Here is a 19057-nt window from a genome sequence, read left to right as displayed (position 1 = left end):
GCTTAGGGGATTTTCACCCAAACTCCAGATTCAGGGTTCAGAGCAGGGAAAAGCCCCACCTACCCTGTGTGTGCCTGGCTTGTGTTTTTATTTTTTATTTTTCTGTTTTGATTTGGAATCAAGGCAGCCTGCTTTGTGCTGGCCCACCTTTGGACTGGGAGGGAAGCTCTCCGCTTGTCTCCATAAGGCATTCCAATCATAGCAAACATAGCATGGGTTTTACAGTGTACTAAAATGAGTGAGGTCATGAAGAAGCCACTCATAAGACTTCGCTGGGTTTGTCTTATTTCCTTTTTTACTCTTGCAGTTAGTATCCACGTATTCTGTCCTCTGCAATTTTTGATTTATCACATAGGATTCTACCTGTCCCATCAAGATCCATGGGAGATATCCAGTCCTCACTTCCTCATAGAGCCCTTTCAAGATAATATGCTTTCCTCAGTTCTCCCACATTGTTGGAAAGTAAACATCTTTCTACCTGTATTTATGCCTATGCACAGTTTCCCCTTAGAGAAAGTAAAAAGCTTCTGCCATACCCTAAACAAGGATCCATGATCCAAATGAGTAAGGACCATTGCTCAGAGCCTAGAAAGATGAATGATACAACACATAAGAGCGCCTAGTAAGAATGGAGTGTTCACCTTCTCTCTGCATACTAGAAGGGGCAGGGCCCTAACTACAGGTTCTCTTCAGAGCAAGGTGACTGCACCTTGTCACCTCCTTAATCACCACCTTACTGCTCTGGGCCACCTCCTTGCTTTTCCTGTTGCTTCTCTCCACCTTCTACCCTGCCCAGTGGGCTATCTGAAATCTCCTAATGTTATTAATGCATACTTTTTCTTTACAACTTCCTCTCAGAACATTTTATATCCAGAGTAGCAGTATAGCTTAAGAGTTTAAGATTTTGAGTCTAAAATTAGACTTTCTCTTTTCAGATCCATACTCCATTATTTACTAGTTCTGTGAGCTTGGGCAACTTCATTTTTCATCGATAAACTGGAATAATAATAACATTAATTAAAGTAATAGCATTGTCCTAGACAATGGGACTTAGTTGGTTGGCGCATCATCCCATAACCGAAGTGTTGCACGTTCAATTCCTGGTCAGGGCGCATGCCTGGGGTTGCGAGTGTTTGGTCCCAGGTCCAGGTGCATTTGGGGGAGCAACCGATTGATGATTCTCTCTTGTATCAATATTTCTCTCTTTCCCTTCCTCTCGCCCTATATCTCTCTCTAAAAGGAAAGAAAAAAAATGTCCTCAGGTGAAGATTAAAAAATAATAATAATAGTACTTATTTATGAGGTATTGTGAAGGTTAAATGAGTAAATAGAAGAAGGGAGCGCAGCATGTGCACAGAACGTGTTCACTCTTGTCTTCATGATTATTACATCACCACCCATCGTCATCTCTTAGTCCCACCTGAGGCGTCTGCTGTGAAGATACCACTTCTCATGCAGCCTTCTGTAGTGGGAACTCTCATCTCCCACAGCCCTCAAACCAAAAGCCAAAAGCCCGGGCAGAAAAAGTGGCATGATTTTCATGTATCAACACGTTTATACACTCACATGAATGACCAAGCCAAACTACTACATGGAAAACTGTTTGGGTTTGTTCTTTACTACTTTAAAAAAAGGTGAGATTTCATAGATGGATGTTATAGAAAAGAAGGTTTGACTAACACCAGAAAGTACCTTCTAACATTGAGAACCACTGAGAAATTAAAGAGTTATTTGAGGTTTCTGTTGTGGCTTTGTGATTCACTTGTGTGACATTGAAGATGTCACTTAATATCTATCAGTGAAGGAAAAATGAGAGATTGCATCCATGACTTTCAAACACTTTTAAACTAATGAAAGCCCTTTGAGGATCTTAATATGTAACAGAAATAAATTCTCAGCTGGAAAGATTTCAGTAGGTCTAATAGTGGCCTAACTAATTTCCTGCCCAGCCACCCCACAAACCCACATCTCCAGGGTCAGCCTTTGAGGTGACTTCATATACCTTCAAAGATTGCTCAGAGTCAATTTTCAAAATAACCAAACCAACCTGAGCAAATGGCATTTCACCTCTATCTGGGATATTCTCTCTCTCTCTCTCTCTCTCTCTCTCTCCACACACACACACGTATATATGTATATATAAATAAATATAATTTCAAAGATTTATATCTTTCAAATAAACTATGCTTTATCCCTGTTCAAAATTTTTCTTGGTTGATATTAAGTCATCTATGATCAAAGGATTTTAGCATTGAAATGGCATTATTTTATGGTTTATTTTCATATTCAAGAAAATGTAATAAAATAAATTGATCCTTTGGTCTTTTGCTTCCCTATTTACATTTTAACTAAGTGGATATGATATTTTTTCTTATACCATTGGCATGTAGCTACATGCTTTTTGCCACATATAAATCTTTGCATTTTCACATCTAATATATATTTCATATGTGATTGATAGCACATTTTATATATAAGCATCAGTGCATGTGTGTGTTTATATACACACACACACATTTGCCACAGGAAAATAAGTTTAGCTGTTTTCGACCTCATTTAAATATATCACCAGTTTTCAAGTAGTAATATAAAATGAATACACAAATAACACTTCTAAGAAAGGAATAGCATAATATTTTGAATGTGATACACTTTCAGTATTTAAAGGGACTCTAATATGGGCAACAAATATTTACTTGAGTAGAGTTAGGTTTATGACCAATGATGAAATCTCCAGCTAGAGTATTCAAAGACTTCTGCTGGGAGAAAAGTTTTTCTAGATTTTACTATTGCCTGGGAATAAAATTCTAAAACTCAACTTGTAAACCAGTAAAAGAAAAATTAAACTAAAACAGTCACTAATATAGGTAGAAATAATAAGATGCAGATGAAAACAAGCAATAACAAGAAATAATAAGATACTGATGAAAACAAGTAATTACAGGGCACTCATCATTTTCCATGATAAAACCGATATTTCTTCAATGTTATCATTACAATGTACTTAGTGCTAGACAAGACTTTATTAAAATACTCAATCTTGTTTAGGGTGAACAAATTAAGTTATCTGTAGGACTATGAAAAAGCCCTGAAGACAAAGTTACAAATATCTACCACTAACAAACTAGAATATGCCTTAAGACAGCATTTAAAAGATTTTGGCCCATTGCCACATTCAGCTAGATGATCACTATTGCATGAACATCTGTACTTCAATATCATTAAATTTTTGAAAGATGGATCCAACAGGAAAGTACAAATATGCTGTATCATTGACACTGGTATTGATGTATGTGCTACTTTAATGGGAAACAGTAAACATGGGCTTTTGCAGTTATCAAAACCTCTCCTGAAAATGACCTTGAGCAGGAAGGAAGGAACTCCTCTCTGGTCCTGTGTTTTCCTTCCTTCCCTTTATTAACCAAAGTCTTGAAAGAGTGGTTTATATCCTGTCTGCACTTCCTCAACTGTTTAGCCATCTGTAACCTTCTATTTTTCTTCATCACTCAACTAAAAAGCCCTCACTTCAAATCACAAATGGCTTTCCAGTGGCAAATCCAATAGGCAGTTTTAAATTACATAACTTGATTTTGCTCTAGCATTGGATGTAATATTTTATGATTCCATTCACCTCTGGAATTTCTACCCATCTGGGTGTTTTCATCCTTTCCACTGATTTCCCTTTGGCCACTTGCCTATAAATGTTACTGTTCATCAAAGTCCATATAAGATCCTCATCTTCTCTCTCTGTACCTGGTCTCACTAGGCAACCTCCTCTATTCCTGTGTTTTCAGGTTCATCCATGTCACAAATACTCAAATAGTCCTAGACAAGACTGTCCATCTTTGCTGTTCATCTACCTTCATACTTCACTTTTTCAACTGATATTTCTCTACTTAGATATTCCAAAGGCAGTCAAAATTAAGAATGTCTAAAATGGAACTCACATTTCAAACTTCTAATAGTTATTTTTATCATGCCTTCACCAGGTACCCAAATTAGAAACTTTAAATATTTCTCAAGTCTTCAATTTACTTTGTTGTTCATTCCCTACCCCTAGAGGATTACTAAACCCCACTGACCTTCCCGAGTTAACATTTCAACAGTTGCTCCCTCTGCCCATCTCCCTCTGCCTCATTTTCCTCAGTTGTTCTTGCCCCGAGTCTTACTTTCTCTAATTCATTCTTCCCACTATTAGCTAATATGATCTTTAAAAAATAAATAAAACTTATTCATTTTTAATTAAAAATACTCATTATTTCCCTTTTGCACGCAGTATATAATTCAACTTCTTAACCATGACACACCAGTGCATACAAAATTCTCACCACAGCACCTTCCCCATCCTACCCATACACACAGAGCACATACAACCTCTTTTGCATGATCAGGTATTCTTCATTTTTTTTAATTTTATTTTTGCATTTTCAATGTCTCTTTATTAACTCTTTTCATCACCATAGATATATGCTTAATAATGGGTTTTTTTTTTTAATCTTTGTCCAAGGAAATTTTTTTCATTGCTTTTAGAGAGAGAGGAAAGGACAGAGAGAAAATCCTCAACACATAAGAAAAACATGGATTGGTTGCCCTGAGAAAAACAGGGCATGTGCCCTGACTCAGGATTGAACCCACAACCTTTTGGTAATACAGGGTGATGCTCCAACCAACTGAACTGCACCAGCTTGGGCCATACTTATAAGGTTTAAAATTTATAGTGTATGTATTTCCTCCATATCTATATCCCCTTTTAGCTAGTAGTTCTTTTACATTTACTCTTCTATGTACTCTGCCACCAGTTATGTTATGCAATGTTCTTCTAATGGACAAATTCAGTTGGCATCCTTTAGTATTTACCCTTTATGAGCACTCAGCAAGATTTGATATTGATGATCTCTTTCTCCTTAAACAATTCTAACCCAAAAGGAACACTTATACATTACTGTGGAACTGCAAATTGGTCCAGCTACTATGGAAAATAATGTGGAGGGTTAGGGCCCTCAAAATATTCAAAATAGATCTCCCACATGGTCCATCAACCCTACTTCTATGTATCTACTCAAAGGAAATGAAAACAAGATTTTAAGAGATATATGTGCTCCCATGTTTATTGTAGCATCATTCACAACAGCCAAGATATGGAAACAACAGAAATGCTCATCAAAAGATGAATGGATGAAAAAGATGTGGTAAGTATACATGATGGAATATTATTCAGCCATGAGAAAGGAAAATATTATCCCATTTGCAACAACATGATGGACCTTGAGCACATTATGTTAAGCAAGATAAGTCAGACAAGAAAGGCAAGTACTGTGTGATATTTATACATGGAAACTAAAAACAAAAAACAAAAAAAAAACTGTCAAAAACAGAGAGTAAAATGGTAGTTACCAGGATGGGGGGTGGGGAGTGTGATGGTGTTTCAAAGTACAAACTTGTAATAAGTAGTTAAATAAGCTATAGAGATCTAATGAAGAGTATATAAAACATAAGCAATCATATTGTACTATTTAAAAAAAACTCCATCCCCTTGACTTTCATCATATGATTCTCCTTGCTCTTTTTCTACTCAGTTTGTGAGTTTATGTATATGTGTGTGTGTGTTGGGGGGTGGGGGGGTGTCCTTTCTACTTCTGCCTTTTAAATGATCACTTTACTATGATCACATTACCTAACAAGCTCACTTCTTGTGTATTTCTGAATCTACACACGAGGTCTGGACAGATTTATGTAAATCTATGACTTCATCAATCACCTTTTTTGCTCTGATTCTCAAATTGAGATCAATAGCTTAGTTTTCTTTCTAAACTACCAACTTAAATCCCTATAAATTATTTACTGGAGGTCTGTATCTGATAACCTCACAAATACTTCAAAGTCAGTACCTCCACAAATTGCTCATTGGCCCAAATTGACTCCCATCGAGATAAGAGAATGCCAAAGCCATCCACTATCAGGCAGAACTGAAATCTGGGAACTATCCTAAGTTACTCCCATTCTCTCTTCACCATCATCACCACAGAAAATGTTACCAAGGCAATATTCTCTCAAATATCATCACATTCACCATCTGCAACATACCCTTTGTCTTCATTCAAATCTCATGATCTCTTGTCTAAATAAATGCACATTCTAAATTATAAATTCTGAATTTAATTTCCAAATACTAAATTCCCAGTCACACTTCTCATGACCTACATAAGACAGAAAATGATAACAAACACCATGTAAATGAACCACAATTATGTTTGTAAAATAAAAGGATACATTCATTTATTTATGTTTATCATAATTTTAGAGCTAAAAATAAATTTAGATATGACCCAAGTTTCTCAAACAATACTGAAATGGAGAAAAAACTGAAGATTGTTCTGGTGAAAAAAATAGCAAAAATTAAAGTATATCCTTTGCTTCCTGCTTATATTTTTTTTTGATATGAACAAAGGAAACTTTGAGTTAGAGAAACTTATATTGAAAATACTCTTATCCCTGTAGCCCAGACTGAAAAGAGAAGGATAAAGCAGTATGATGGGTCATCAGTAATCTTAGACCTCTTATAAAAAGAGAGTGGATTGGCCTTTTTTGCACAATGGGTTGAGCTTAAAATCACTGTAAATGATTTGTGTATTGGAAGACTGAATGTTTATGTCTATGTCCTCCCAAAATTCATATGTTGAAATCCTAACCTTCACCATGACAGTATGTGGACCTGAGTGTTTTGAGAAGTAATTAAGTTTAGACGGTTTTATGAGGGTGAAGCCCTCATGATGGAATTAGTGCCATTATAAAAAGACACCAGAACTTCTCCCTCTCTCTTTTTCTCTCTCTCCCCACTGCTTCCCCACCCCACCCCCGCCATGTGAGGATACAGCAGAAAGGCCATCTGCAAGCCGGGAAGGGAGCTCTCACCAGGAACTAAAGAAACCAGTAATTTGATTTTGGCCAGCCTTCAGAACTGTGAGACATAGTATTTTGTTACAGTAGCCTGTAACTACTTCATTCAATTTTAGACAATCAAGCACTGGTAAAATGCTATGAAGGCAATTAGTTTTTGTTAATATCTCATGCTTCTTTGTCTTTAGAGGAAAATATTTTCCAACAAAATAAGTACTTGGCAGTGGGCCATATTCTTAATTCCTTTGTGGCTATTAAATTTAACATGTAATTTATTCACTTTCTGGGTCCAAAAAAGACTTACAGGATATTTTATACCTTTTTAGTAAGCCAATACAGCCAAAGTTTTAGTTTTCATTTTTGAAATAAATTAATTCACTAATTTGTACCCCTTCTTGAAAGGCAATGATTGATCAAGTTAGTTAGAATTAACTTTGGGTGAAGTAAATTATAACATAACTAAGAGTAAAGAAAAAGAATTCTGGGAGTAGACATTGATTCAGCAACTCAATAATATCTAAGGCAGTGTCTGTCTGAGTATTTATAGTTGTAAAATGGCTGCTATGGCTCCAGTCATTGGATCTAAATCCAGGCAGGAAAAAGGAAGGAAGTTCTCTGCTGTATATATCCCCTTTAACAAGAAGGTAAAAGATTTCCCCGAAATATTCCCAAGGCACATTTTTTTTTACATACTATTAACCAGAACTATATGGCCTGGCCTCTCACAGTGTGAAAAGAGACTGTAAGAGCAAGTGTGCAGCTTCTCCAGTCCTTATGTTAAAGGCAGGAAAGGGAGAAGGGGACTGGGGACAGGTTTGAGGTTAATCTACCAGCAATACCTACTAGTCTAATTATTTACCAGTTGATCTAGAGTTTCTTTTTTAAACAAACAAGTTAAGCAGATTTGTAAAATGCCTCAACTATCAAAAAACATAATCTTTAAAATTTCACTTCACAGAGGAGATTCTGTCTTTAAACACCTTTCATAGCCTTAGGGCCCAGCCATGGTGCCCGATCTCCTTAATAAATCAAGAAACAGCAAAGCAAGCAGATTTAAAAATCTTTGCAGACATTTTGTGCCTATGAATTTTTTAAAAGGTTACTGTATGTGTACATCAGCCCAGGTTTCCTGTATGTCTTTCAGAGAAATTAATTCATCTTTGGAATCCAGTGCTGGTTCCCTGAAGCAAAGCCAACAAGAGCCCAGAAGCACCGGCTCAGAAGCAATGAGGTGCCGTGGTGAAGAGCCTGGCAACTGCGTCATGTAGAAATAAGTTCAATTCCTTGTTCTACATACACCCTGCTAGTTCTATGACTATAGGCAAATTACTGAGCCCATTTAAACCTCGATTTCCCCATCTGTAAAATGAGAGTTTTAATAATATCTACCTTGTAAGACATAAGCTGGAAATGCATGCAAATTTGGCCCTAATATAAGTGTTGAGGGTTGTTGAGCAGACTGCTAGTTGTCTGCCCGATAGCATTTCCCCCTCATATGTACGCACGTATATAATATAAAGACCCCACCTCCCTTGCAGATAAGGGTGGCCGCGTGACTGGACTCTGATCAGTGATGTGTAATCAGTGGTGTTTCTGAGAAAGCATCTTTAAGAAACGATGCTGAATAGTTGGCTGAATTTGACTTTTGTCTTTTTCTTTTTCTTTTGATGTCTGGTGTTTTAGCTACCATGATGTGACTAGGAAAGGTATAATGCCAAAGGACCACCTAAAGGTTCTTGAAACTATTTGTGAAAATTTTTCAATAGTATGCTGTTCTATTTTAGAGTACAATAGAAAATCGTGTATTCGGTTTTGGGGCCATGACTTTAGTGTTACAGAGATGGTCAGCAAAAGAAGTCATTCAAATATCGGAGAGGATAGCAAATCTTTATAAGGAATTCATTATATTTATTATACAAAGGAAAAAATCTAAGTCTTCACCAAAGTGATACAGAAGAAAAAAGGGAAAGTATCATCTATTTCTTCTGTTCTAATGATGACCTGTCTTATAATATTAAATAAATTATGAAAAGCATGAAGAATATTATATTCCCTCCTCTTACCTGCTCTATCATTTTTCTCAATAAATATTACGTGACTTATATTCTTCGGGCATGGTACCAACTACAAAATGAACAACATTAAAGTAATTCAGCTTTGTTCAAAGGTTTCCAGACCACATATTAATAATTTTCCATCCTTAAAAAGGTGGAAAGTGAATCCTAGGCCAATAACCACATATTATAAGTAAGTTAAAAATACCCTAAACTGAACACTTTGACTTCAGTGAAAACTCCCTCCAAAAACTGCCTTGTAAGTAATGTTTTAAATGATGTTTAAGGGGGGGGGGAGGGAGGGAAGGGGAAGTCAAGGAAATATAGAAGGATGGCGGAAGAGGGGGAGGGGGGGAGAGGGGGGAGGCAGAGACAAATGTATTTAAAAAGTAAATAAATTAATTAAAATAATAAAATGAAAAATTTTAAGTAAAAGACATTATTATAAGTTATGAAGAAAAACAAATTTTGAACTTTAATGGAAAACACCAGTATATTTCTCCACTTAACCATCTTTCCTTCCATATACTTCTATATTTAGATATTAATCAATTTGCTTTATTTTATGACAAGCTACTTAAAAAGGCAGAAAGTTTATCTTAATTTAAACCCATTCTCCCAAAAAAAGCAAGCAACATGAAACAGAAAAGCTTGATCTTAATTCCACAAACCTCAACTCCAAAAAAAATAAATAAAATACTGGTTGCCTTATTTCTTTCAATGAAAACCTTTAAATTTGTGTCCATTCATTCTTCTTCAATCACAATCCTTACTATTTAGGGTTATCATTAATGTAATAGTAACTGAAGTCAGAAAAAAAATGGGTGAAATTCCTGTGGAAGAGGCAAAAAGCAAAAAAAAATTAATAATAATATAGAGAATGATTCCTGTTGTAAGAAATCACTGTGGAATAGTGGGAGGAGAGCTGTAGGAAAGGAAAAAGGATGGATTGTTGAAATCAAAGAAATAGAAAAATGAAAAGGGTCAGAACACCAGGATTTTGAAATGCTGCAGAAGTCAAGGGAAGGAAGGAGTTATTTTCTGTTTGAAATGCATCTGAAACACTAAAGATAATAGAGTTGAAAAAAAAAATGTTATTGAACCCAGCAACAATCTAGATTGTTTTTAACCTTAGAAAGGCCATTCTCAATGACTAGGTAAGATAATATGGGTGTAGGTAGGTGATTTATCAGTGAAGATATTAGTAAGAGAGAGAGAGAAGAAAGATTCTAACTAAAACAGCCAATAAAATCAGTGGGACAAAAGATGATTTCTTTGTTGTTCTTGTTACAATTTGTTACTGTCTTCTCTGTTTAACACTTTCATCTTGCTTCGCTTTCATGTATCTCTTCTCGTTATTGCTGATTTGCTTACTTTTAGAAAGAAATATCCTCTCCGCAGTGACTGTGTAAAGTTGTATTAAGGACATGCGGAAGTTGTATATCATATATTCAAACTGGACAGAATTGTTTACAAACATTAAGTAACCTAAACTTGATGGACAAATAGCTCTGGCCCAATAAGAAAGTATATGTCAAATTTATTTTTGACATTTTAAAAAATTGTCTGCTCATTACTTGGCTATATTCTTTATCTTCAAGGTTATCAGGTAGGTAATATCTGCCTGGCTGAATCATTCCTATACATAAGACTTCTGTTTTATTCTTGAAAGATCTATGATACAACCCCTGAGATACAGCCCTGGATAAAGGCAGGAAAGTGAAAGTCACCGAGAATTTTTTCCTGGAAGCTTATCATTATCATGGACCACTGAGCACTCCCCGACCCCTGAAATAATTTCTTACAATCTTTCTCTTTTTATCTTTTTGACTAAAAACAAATGTTCTGAGAATTTTCCCATTAGAAACTTTAGAGTAGCTATTTTTTTAACTACTTAATTAACTGTATATGGGTGGAAGGTATATGTCATTTAAAACAAATCCCACATTTATATCCAGTGCATGAAATGATGAGATGGGTTAAAAACTGGCTCAAGAATTTAACTAAGTTTTAGTTTACAGAATCTGGACACCTATTGCTCATATATATTCCTATTTCCAAATGTACACTTAAATACTAAAAAGGCTAGCAGTTTCCTTATGACATACTACCATTTCATCAATCATATCTTTAATACTGCTGCTTGAGTTGATGTATGCTCTATCAGTAAGTTGTTTAATTTATTTTTATTGTATTTTTTTCCATTACTATTTGGTCCCCTTATACTCCCTCTCCCCAGCAATCACTACACTGTTGCACTTGTCCATGAGTCCCTCTTTCTTTTCGCTCAGTCCTTCCACCCCCCACCTTCCCCCGACCCCTAACTGCCAACTCGCTCTCCATCTATGAGTCTGTCCTCATTTTTCTTGTTAGCTGAGTGAGTTATAACGAACAAACGGATCTATCAGTAAGTTTTAATTGTACATCTATTCATTTGATATATGCACCCAAAGCTTTTAAAGGCATCGTAAGAGACTAATACTTGTTATGTGGATTTGGCAGAATCTGTTGCATCATTCACTATTTAAAAATTAAATAACTAAACACTGATTCATTCCTCAGTCCAACATAAAAGAACATGTCTAAGACTTTGGCTTTGCAAGGAGATACATCTATTCCTTCTAATATTTCAAATGTGTTCTGAGTTTAATAGATAGTGTGGCACAAGAAAAGAATGCCATTTCTGATATGCTTATTAACATTTTCTATGTATTAAAAAATAACCATCTATAATAATCATAGCTAAAAGCTTTTTCCCTGTTTACTTTATATAATGTATTGTCATTAGTAATGAATACCACTTAAATGTCTACTTTCTTTGTTTACATAAGCCTTATGGGGTTTGAAATTTTATCTGAAGCTTCTCTAAACTAATTCTTCATGTAAATTTTACTGAACATTCTACCAGCTCAACTCTGTTTTTCCTTCCTCTGTGATTTGTTTGTTTCAGGTCATACTAAAATGAAGTTTCTGTCCTGTGGCATATAACTATTTATAAAAAGAAGAGGAGAACACTAAAAGAAAAAATTAAAATATTATGTTTCTAATTCTAATTTTTGTTGTTATATAAAAATATTAAAAAAATAAAGTATTAGGGTTAGAGTCACACTACAACATATACTCTGAAGGCCATTCTTAAGAGCGTAGTTTATCAGTCAGCTAAAAATTAGAGCGATCAAAAAGTTATCATCTCCATCGAGCCACTATAGAGGGAAAAGGGCAGCATAATGACTTTGCTTGGACCCTGGCATAAACAAGCAATTCCAAGCAAGAAAGAAGTGGACAGATATGTGGTTATCTGAATTATGATTTTAATGGAATGCAAGATATGTTGTGGACTTAGTGACAGAAAAATTGGAATGAGAATCGAAGATAACAAGAATGTAGAGATGAGAAGCAGTGCTGGAGAAAGAAACACAGAGATAGATAACCTGCCTTCAGAGAATACAATTCCCAAAATAGAATATACAGGGGAATGAACGGTTGTAGCTGATTGGGGAAATACAAAATCCTCAAATAAATCTTTTTTTTTTCTTTTAGAAAATACAGCTCCCTCAAATATAACACAGTATTTGGAAAAATAAAAAGAAATCCTTGGAGGCAGTGAATTACAGGATTATAGTGTCTCATCTAATACCCTGGATCAAAATGAGAGAGAGACAGGCACCGTCAGTAGGTGATGTTATCCTGAGAAAGGGGTAGAGCTGAGATGAACATCTGATGGACCATAAGTAAATTCCTGCCAAATACTAGCAATCTGAATGAGAATGGTGATTACCAAAATAACTTCAATCTATGTAATTAAGAATATATTTGACAAATATCCAATTTTTTAAAAAAGTATAAACCCAAGGGTTATAAAGCCATTTGTTATCTATTGGCCAAGAGTTTATGTATAAGAGGGCAAAATGAGAAAGTTAAACATAAAATTTATGAAATAAGACTGCAAATCAAATGGAATCGGACCTCTTTAGTGAACATTCAGAGAAATAATTTATGCCTAAATACAATAAGTTACAAAGGCATAAATATTTAGAAAATTGTTTGAAATCACAAGAGTTGACAAGAAGACATGGTTATCTGAAACAGAAGCAAACACTTGAAAGGGAAGAAACAGGATTTTTAATACACCATAATAAATGTAAAGGCAATGAGAAAAATAAGGTTAAAAATTACTACAGGACATTGAAAATTAGAAAAATAAATTACATTCTAAACCATGGTCAGGAAAAACAGAATTGACTTCCAGGAAATCACTTTAACCAAACTAGAGAAAAATATATAAATTCTCTCAGAATTCACAGGGAAAAAAAATCAAAAAAAATTAAAATGATGCAAGACAAGATAAAAGATATGGAAATAACAACAAAGTTTCAATATAAGATTGGACATATTCCCAAGGAATAAATGGGAATATATAAGAATAAGTAGTAAGTAAAAATAGAAGTGTTAGTAAAAAGACAATATTAACTATTTTTCTGATAAAAGGAAGCATTTGACTTCCAAATGGCACACTAACTTGTTTCAAAACAACCATATCACAGAAAACATTTGAAAGATATATATATATTTTTTGTGTTTACCTGCTTTGAGGAATGGGGGAGTTACCAAGTCAGAGAAGGCTGGTATTCCAGAGAGAAGAGGTAGAGAAATGTTTCTGCACATTTAATTAAGCTAATTGGTTGGGCTAGTTAAGTCTTGCCATCAAGAAGTAGCAATAAAGTCCATTTCTGGAAAAAGGATCATTAGGTACAGTTGTTCAGGTATAGTGAATACTAAAATATCTTTAGCAGAACAAATACCAGTTAAATCATGAAAAATATTGGTTGATTCTAGATTGACTGCTATGTGAATCCTGGGAAGCAAGAGTGCTTCATAATAATCACAAAAGGATGACTAAAGAGAAAGAACTACAGACATTGAAACTTCAGTTTAGTCAAATAAAATGGTAATCAATCAAACTATAAAATAATAGAATTCAAAAACACTAAAAGAAAGATATAATGAGTTAATACACTTTTTAAAATATTGCAACACAACTCAAGATACAGAATACTAACACACACAGCATAATCATCATAAATAGTATTTGCAAATAAAAGGTTATAGTTCCATCTAACAGATGAAAGACCATATTTCCTTTTTCCTTCATTATCTTCATTTTGCCCAAGCACCAAAAACAAAAGGAGTCAGTATATTTTGTAAATGTGGAAAGGTTGTTGGGAATTGTATTGATCAACATTCACAAAAACATTTGCTCTCAAGGTCAAATGGTAACCTCAGAATATGCAAAGTAAATAACAGCCAGCAGTTTCTATTTTCAGAATTGACTTTTATTTTACCACAGCTCTGGCACTGTTCCATTTCCTAATGGTGACACTACAATTTTAGCTACAATAATCGCATAGCAATGACAGATGCTCATATAGGCCTATTCTTCTTCAAACGACTTATTTGAAGTCTTCCAATGTGCATGCAGATGCACACTGAACAAGTACTGTCACTAGCCTATCTGCTTTCAAAAATTCATGAAAAAAATGACATGTTAATTTATGTTGTAAATGAATGAAGAAAAACATTTCAAATACCACTGAGGGAGGCAATAATCTATTAAAATCAAGTAGAAAAAAATTCTGAAAGGTGCCATCAGCTCAGCTATTTATTTATTCAAAGGCAGTGTCTAAATGAGCCAGAACTGACACCAGAGGCATTCAGCTCCATATTTTAATGTCATATCAAATTTACTGGCATTCTAAGTGTATAAACAATATATTTGCATCATATTAGTGGCAAATGTCATGCTAATACCATAGCAAAATGACTACAAGAGGATTTCATAACTTACTTACAGAATGTGTTTCTAGGTACAAGAAGTCATTTGCAATTATCAAACCAGAAAATTACAGGAAGTTTCAAGCTTTGGTTAGAAAAGTTTTATTTCATTGCACATATGTCATTGACATTATTTAGTGTAATGAATTCTTACTGTCCTTCCTGTGTTTTGTAGGGTCAACCATTTTTATTAGGTTCCCTTCAGCATTTCTGGATAAGAGCTATTGGTTTTTGAACCTATTTTACCGAAGACCATGTGTTAATCCCCCCACAAAATACCCATAAATTTTTCATGGGTTCCCTTTACTAAAGTCTGCTTTCAAGAAAAGGCAAGTTAGCAGAAATACTTCAGCACTTCTCCTACTATATACACATGGGACATCTTTCTTACTTAAGCATATATCTGTTTTCCTCTCTTCTGACCTGGATAAATTTCTCTTTATTTACTGGGGCCATTGAAACCCATGCACCATGAAACTGCATATTCTTGCTCCATGAGAAAGAGTTTTGTAACAAATATCTCCTGTACCAAATCGTTTTCCAAATCTTTAAAAAGGTACATGCCCTTTGAACTGATGCAGGCACATGCAGGACTAACCTATTTGAGAATATTTTATGTGGTACTAAAATGCATTAAGCTGTTTCAAGGTAAATAGGTTTAAAAGAAATTTTTACCTTTATAGACAATTAAAGCAATCATTCAGGTGGCTGACTTCACTGGGAGCAATAGCAATCTAGTCTTATCTGATAGAACATATCCACAGAGAAATATATTTATGAAACTCCCATTAAATGCCTCTCTTATGTCAAAATAATCCTGGCAATATGAGAGTGAAGGACCACCATGCACTGCTCTTGAAATTCACTTTAAAGTTAAACTAGACTCTAAGGAAATTCTCTACCTCCATCTTTGAAAAATAGTCATTAATTGTACATGTAGAAATATAATTGATGTTCTCTCTCTCTCTTTTTTTTTCCTACAAGGCATTTGCACTTCTGAAAACTGCATTTCAACAATGAACTGTTCACTGACTTCAATTAAAGCTGCCGCTGAAGTCTGTGGACAGAGGAGCTTGCCATAGTAAACCTGTTTCAAATATCACAGCTCCTGGGAAACAAGTTTTTCCATTCAAAAATATTTCAACTTTCCACAAGAGCTGGATGAGAATGAGTTAAGATATCTGTCCCTCTTATCCCTTTTGACCAAGTGCTAGCTCCTGCTAATTTTAGGTCAAAGGTCATATTGCTTTTCGGTGCCCTGGAGCCTTGGCAAGGTGCCATCTAGCATCCCTAGTAAATCCTAGGAGAACTTTTGGGGGGCACATCAGGTCCTTCACTTCCAGGAAACCTCTAACACTGTTGGCAAATCAAAGCTCTGAAAACCTTTGAAAGAGGCTTGAGAAGTCAACGAAAATATCCCCTAATGTATTTTTTCTTTCTTTTCATTAGACAAAGGTCTTTCTGTTATACTTTTGCATAGTGAAAAAGGACACGCAAAATCTGTTCCCAGGTGTTTCCCTGCCTCCACTGAGGTGGAAAGCATCTAGCAACTTTCTCTGGGAGAAAAAAAAATGAAACATGAAACCCCTTTAGCATATCCTGCCATCACAGGTAGGTTTACCCATTGTAAAAGTGATTTGCACAAACAAGTCTCTAAGATCTCCAAGATTTAGAACTTAGAGAAATTTTCATTCATGAAATCATCACCACTAAAAAAAGAAAAAAGAAAAGAAAAGAAAAGATAACAGGACTGCATTACACTGTTCTCAGGATAAGGTCAAATTCAAAATATCATCTGTTGTAACATGAAAAGAAGAAAAGAGGATTCAGGCTCTTCTATAAGCATACAAGTAATAGACATATTCAAGATTTTTTTTTCTTAGAGACATAGAAAGGGGATTACATCACATAAAAAGATAACTTTCTACAAATCCTCTTTAACCATCTGTTTCCCCAAATTCCCATTTCCTCTGGCAGCTGCCTCATCTCTCTTTTCTAACTGTTTCTTCCTGACCCACCAGTGATGTGAACAACCCCTCTCTAGTCTACTAGTCTACAGGCTTTTGTCCATGTTCCATTGTCCTGCCCGGCAAGAGGATGGTAAAAATTTATAATTTGGTATTTTTCTGTTTTCATCATCAATAAAGAAAACAGAGATACTTAATAAAAATTAATGTAATTTGCCAGTATTCCATGGGATTGTACACCTCTTCAAACATCATACATGAAAAGTGACATTTCAGGAGAAAAATACCAGCTTTGCTTTTGACTGGTAGAAATGTACCGTGGACACATTATACAGAGCTATATGGAGTCCTTAGTGACCAGGAACTAAATATAACTGTTACCCAAGCATCTCATGCTGTTGGTCTTATTAAATAACTTTCCTTCTGAGTAAATAATATGCTTAGGGAAAATCATATGTAAAGATACCCTAAGAGTTTGCACACTGATTATTTAGAAATGATAAAATGATATTTTCTACTTTCCCAAGTCTGAGACAAGTAATGTTATAAATATACTTCACCGAAGAGGGATTCCAATGAAATCTGCTTTATTGTTTTTATTTTAAAATGAGATTAGAAGGAAGAATTCTAATTCTTTTCATTAGACAAAGGTCTTTCTGTTATACTTTTGCATAGTAAAAAAGGACATGCAAATCTGTTTCCAGGTGTTTTCCTGCCTCAATTTAGGTGGAGAGCATCTAACAACTTTCTCTGGGAGAAAAAAAAAAAAATGAGACATGAAATTCTAATTCTTCCTTCTAATTCCATTTTAAAATTAGGTAAAAAAATAAATAAATGCAAGCACTAACAAAATAGGAACAGGCTTATAGCTGTCTGAGAGGCAGGAGGTAGGGGGGCTGGGTGTAAAAGGTGAAGGGATTAAGCAAAGCAAAACAAAATAAAATCCTCTCATAAACAGACAATAGCATGGTCCTTACCAGAAGGAAATGGGGTGGGAAGGGTCAGAAGACGGAAATGGGGGATAAATGGTGATGGAGACGTGACTTGAGGTGGTGAACACATGATGCAATATATAGATGACGTATTACAGAATCATACACCTTAAACTTACATAATTTTATTAACCAATATAACTTCAATAAATTCAATAGAAAAAGAAAGAAAAGACCTCTCCCAAATCAAATTCAACATTTTAAATAGCTATTTTTCTTTTGTCCTCTCTTTTGAATGCCTTTTGTCCTCTATTACAGAGTTGGTAAACTATATCATACAAGTTGAATCCGACTACCATCTATTTTTATAAATAAAGTTTTATTGGCCTATAGCATTACCATATACTTAACATCAAGCTGCACCAGAGTTAAGAAATCTATGACAGAGATTGTAGTGTGTAAAGCCTAAAATTTACACTATCTGGCTCTTACTTAAAAAGCCTGCCCAACTCTGCTCTATCATATTTCCTTAAAAAAATAAATTGATCTTAAGTCCATGTACAAGAGTTTTTTCACTTTTTCTCACAGATGGATTTAATTTTATCTACTGCATATAGACAATACACTATGAAATCCATCAAAAGTCCATAGATGAACCTCACAAGCATTAAAATGGTATGTGAAATTAAATGACAACATATTACTCATTTAATGGCTCTCTTTCATTCAGTTTTGTGACTTAGCAACACTGAAGGGAGGACTTTGAGTATCTAATTTAAATATTTTATAATTCAAAGGTAAACTAACAAGAGCTGTATGTGGCTTTTTTTGTTATAAACTTAACTATAATACGAATGTTCTTCACATTACAAGTAACTATTTTCATGTATTTTTCTTTCAAATAACTTCCCAGTACTGTGGTTGGGAACACAGTTTTCTCTAAAAAGCCAATTCAAACTGGATGCTTAAGCTTCCCAGTATAAAATTCCCCACATTGTTTCTGTTTTTACATTGTACCTGATTTCAACAAAAGCATTGTCTTAGCTAGAACTACTATAACAAAGACTGGGTGGCTTAAACAACAGATATTTATTTTTATTTTTTCACAGTTGCAGTAGATAAAAGCCCTAGATCAAGATGTTGACAGGGTTGGCTCCGTCTGAGGGCCGGAGACAAGGATCTGTTCCAGTCCTCTCTACTTGGCTTGTAGATGGCTATTGTATCTCTGTGTCTTTACATTATGTCTGTGTTCAAATTTCCTCTTCTTATAAGGATGCCAGTTATATTGGATTACGTTCCACCATAATGACTTCATTTTAATTTAATCACTTCTTTTAAAAAAATACCTCTCTGCACATATGGTTACTTCCTGAGT

The sequence above is a fragment of the Pteronotus mesoamericanus genome, unplaced genomic scaffold (genome assembly GCF_021234165.1).
Source record: "Pteronotus mesoamericanus isolate MK-2021 breed Mesoamerican mustached bat unplaced genomic scaffold, CSHL_Meso_final scaffold_85, whole genome shotgun sequence".
Lineage (NCBI taxonomy): Eukaryota > Metazoa > Chordata > Mammalia > Chiroptera > Mormoopidae > Pteronotus > Pteronotus mesoamericanus.
Note: the sequence above shows the minus strand (reverse complement) of the source record.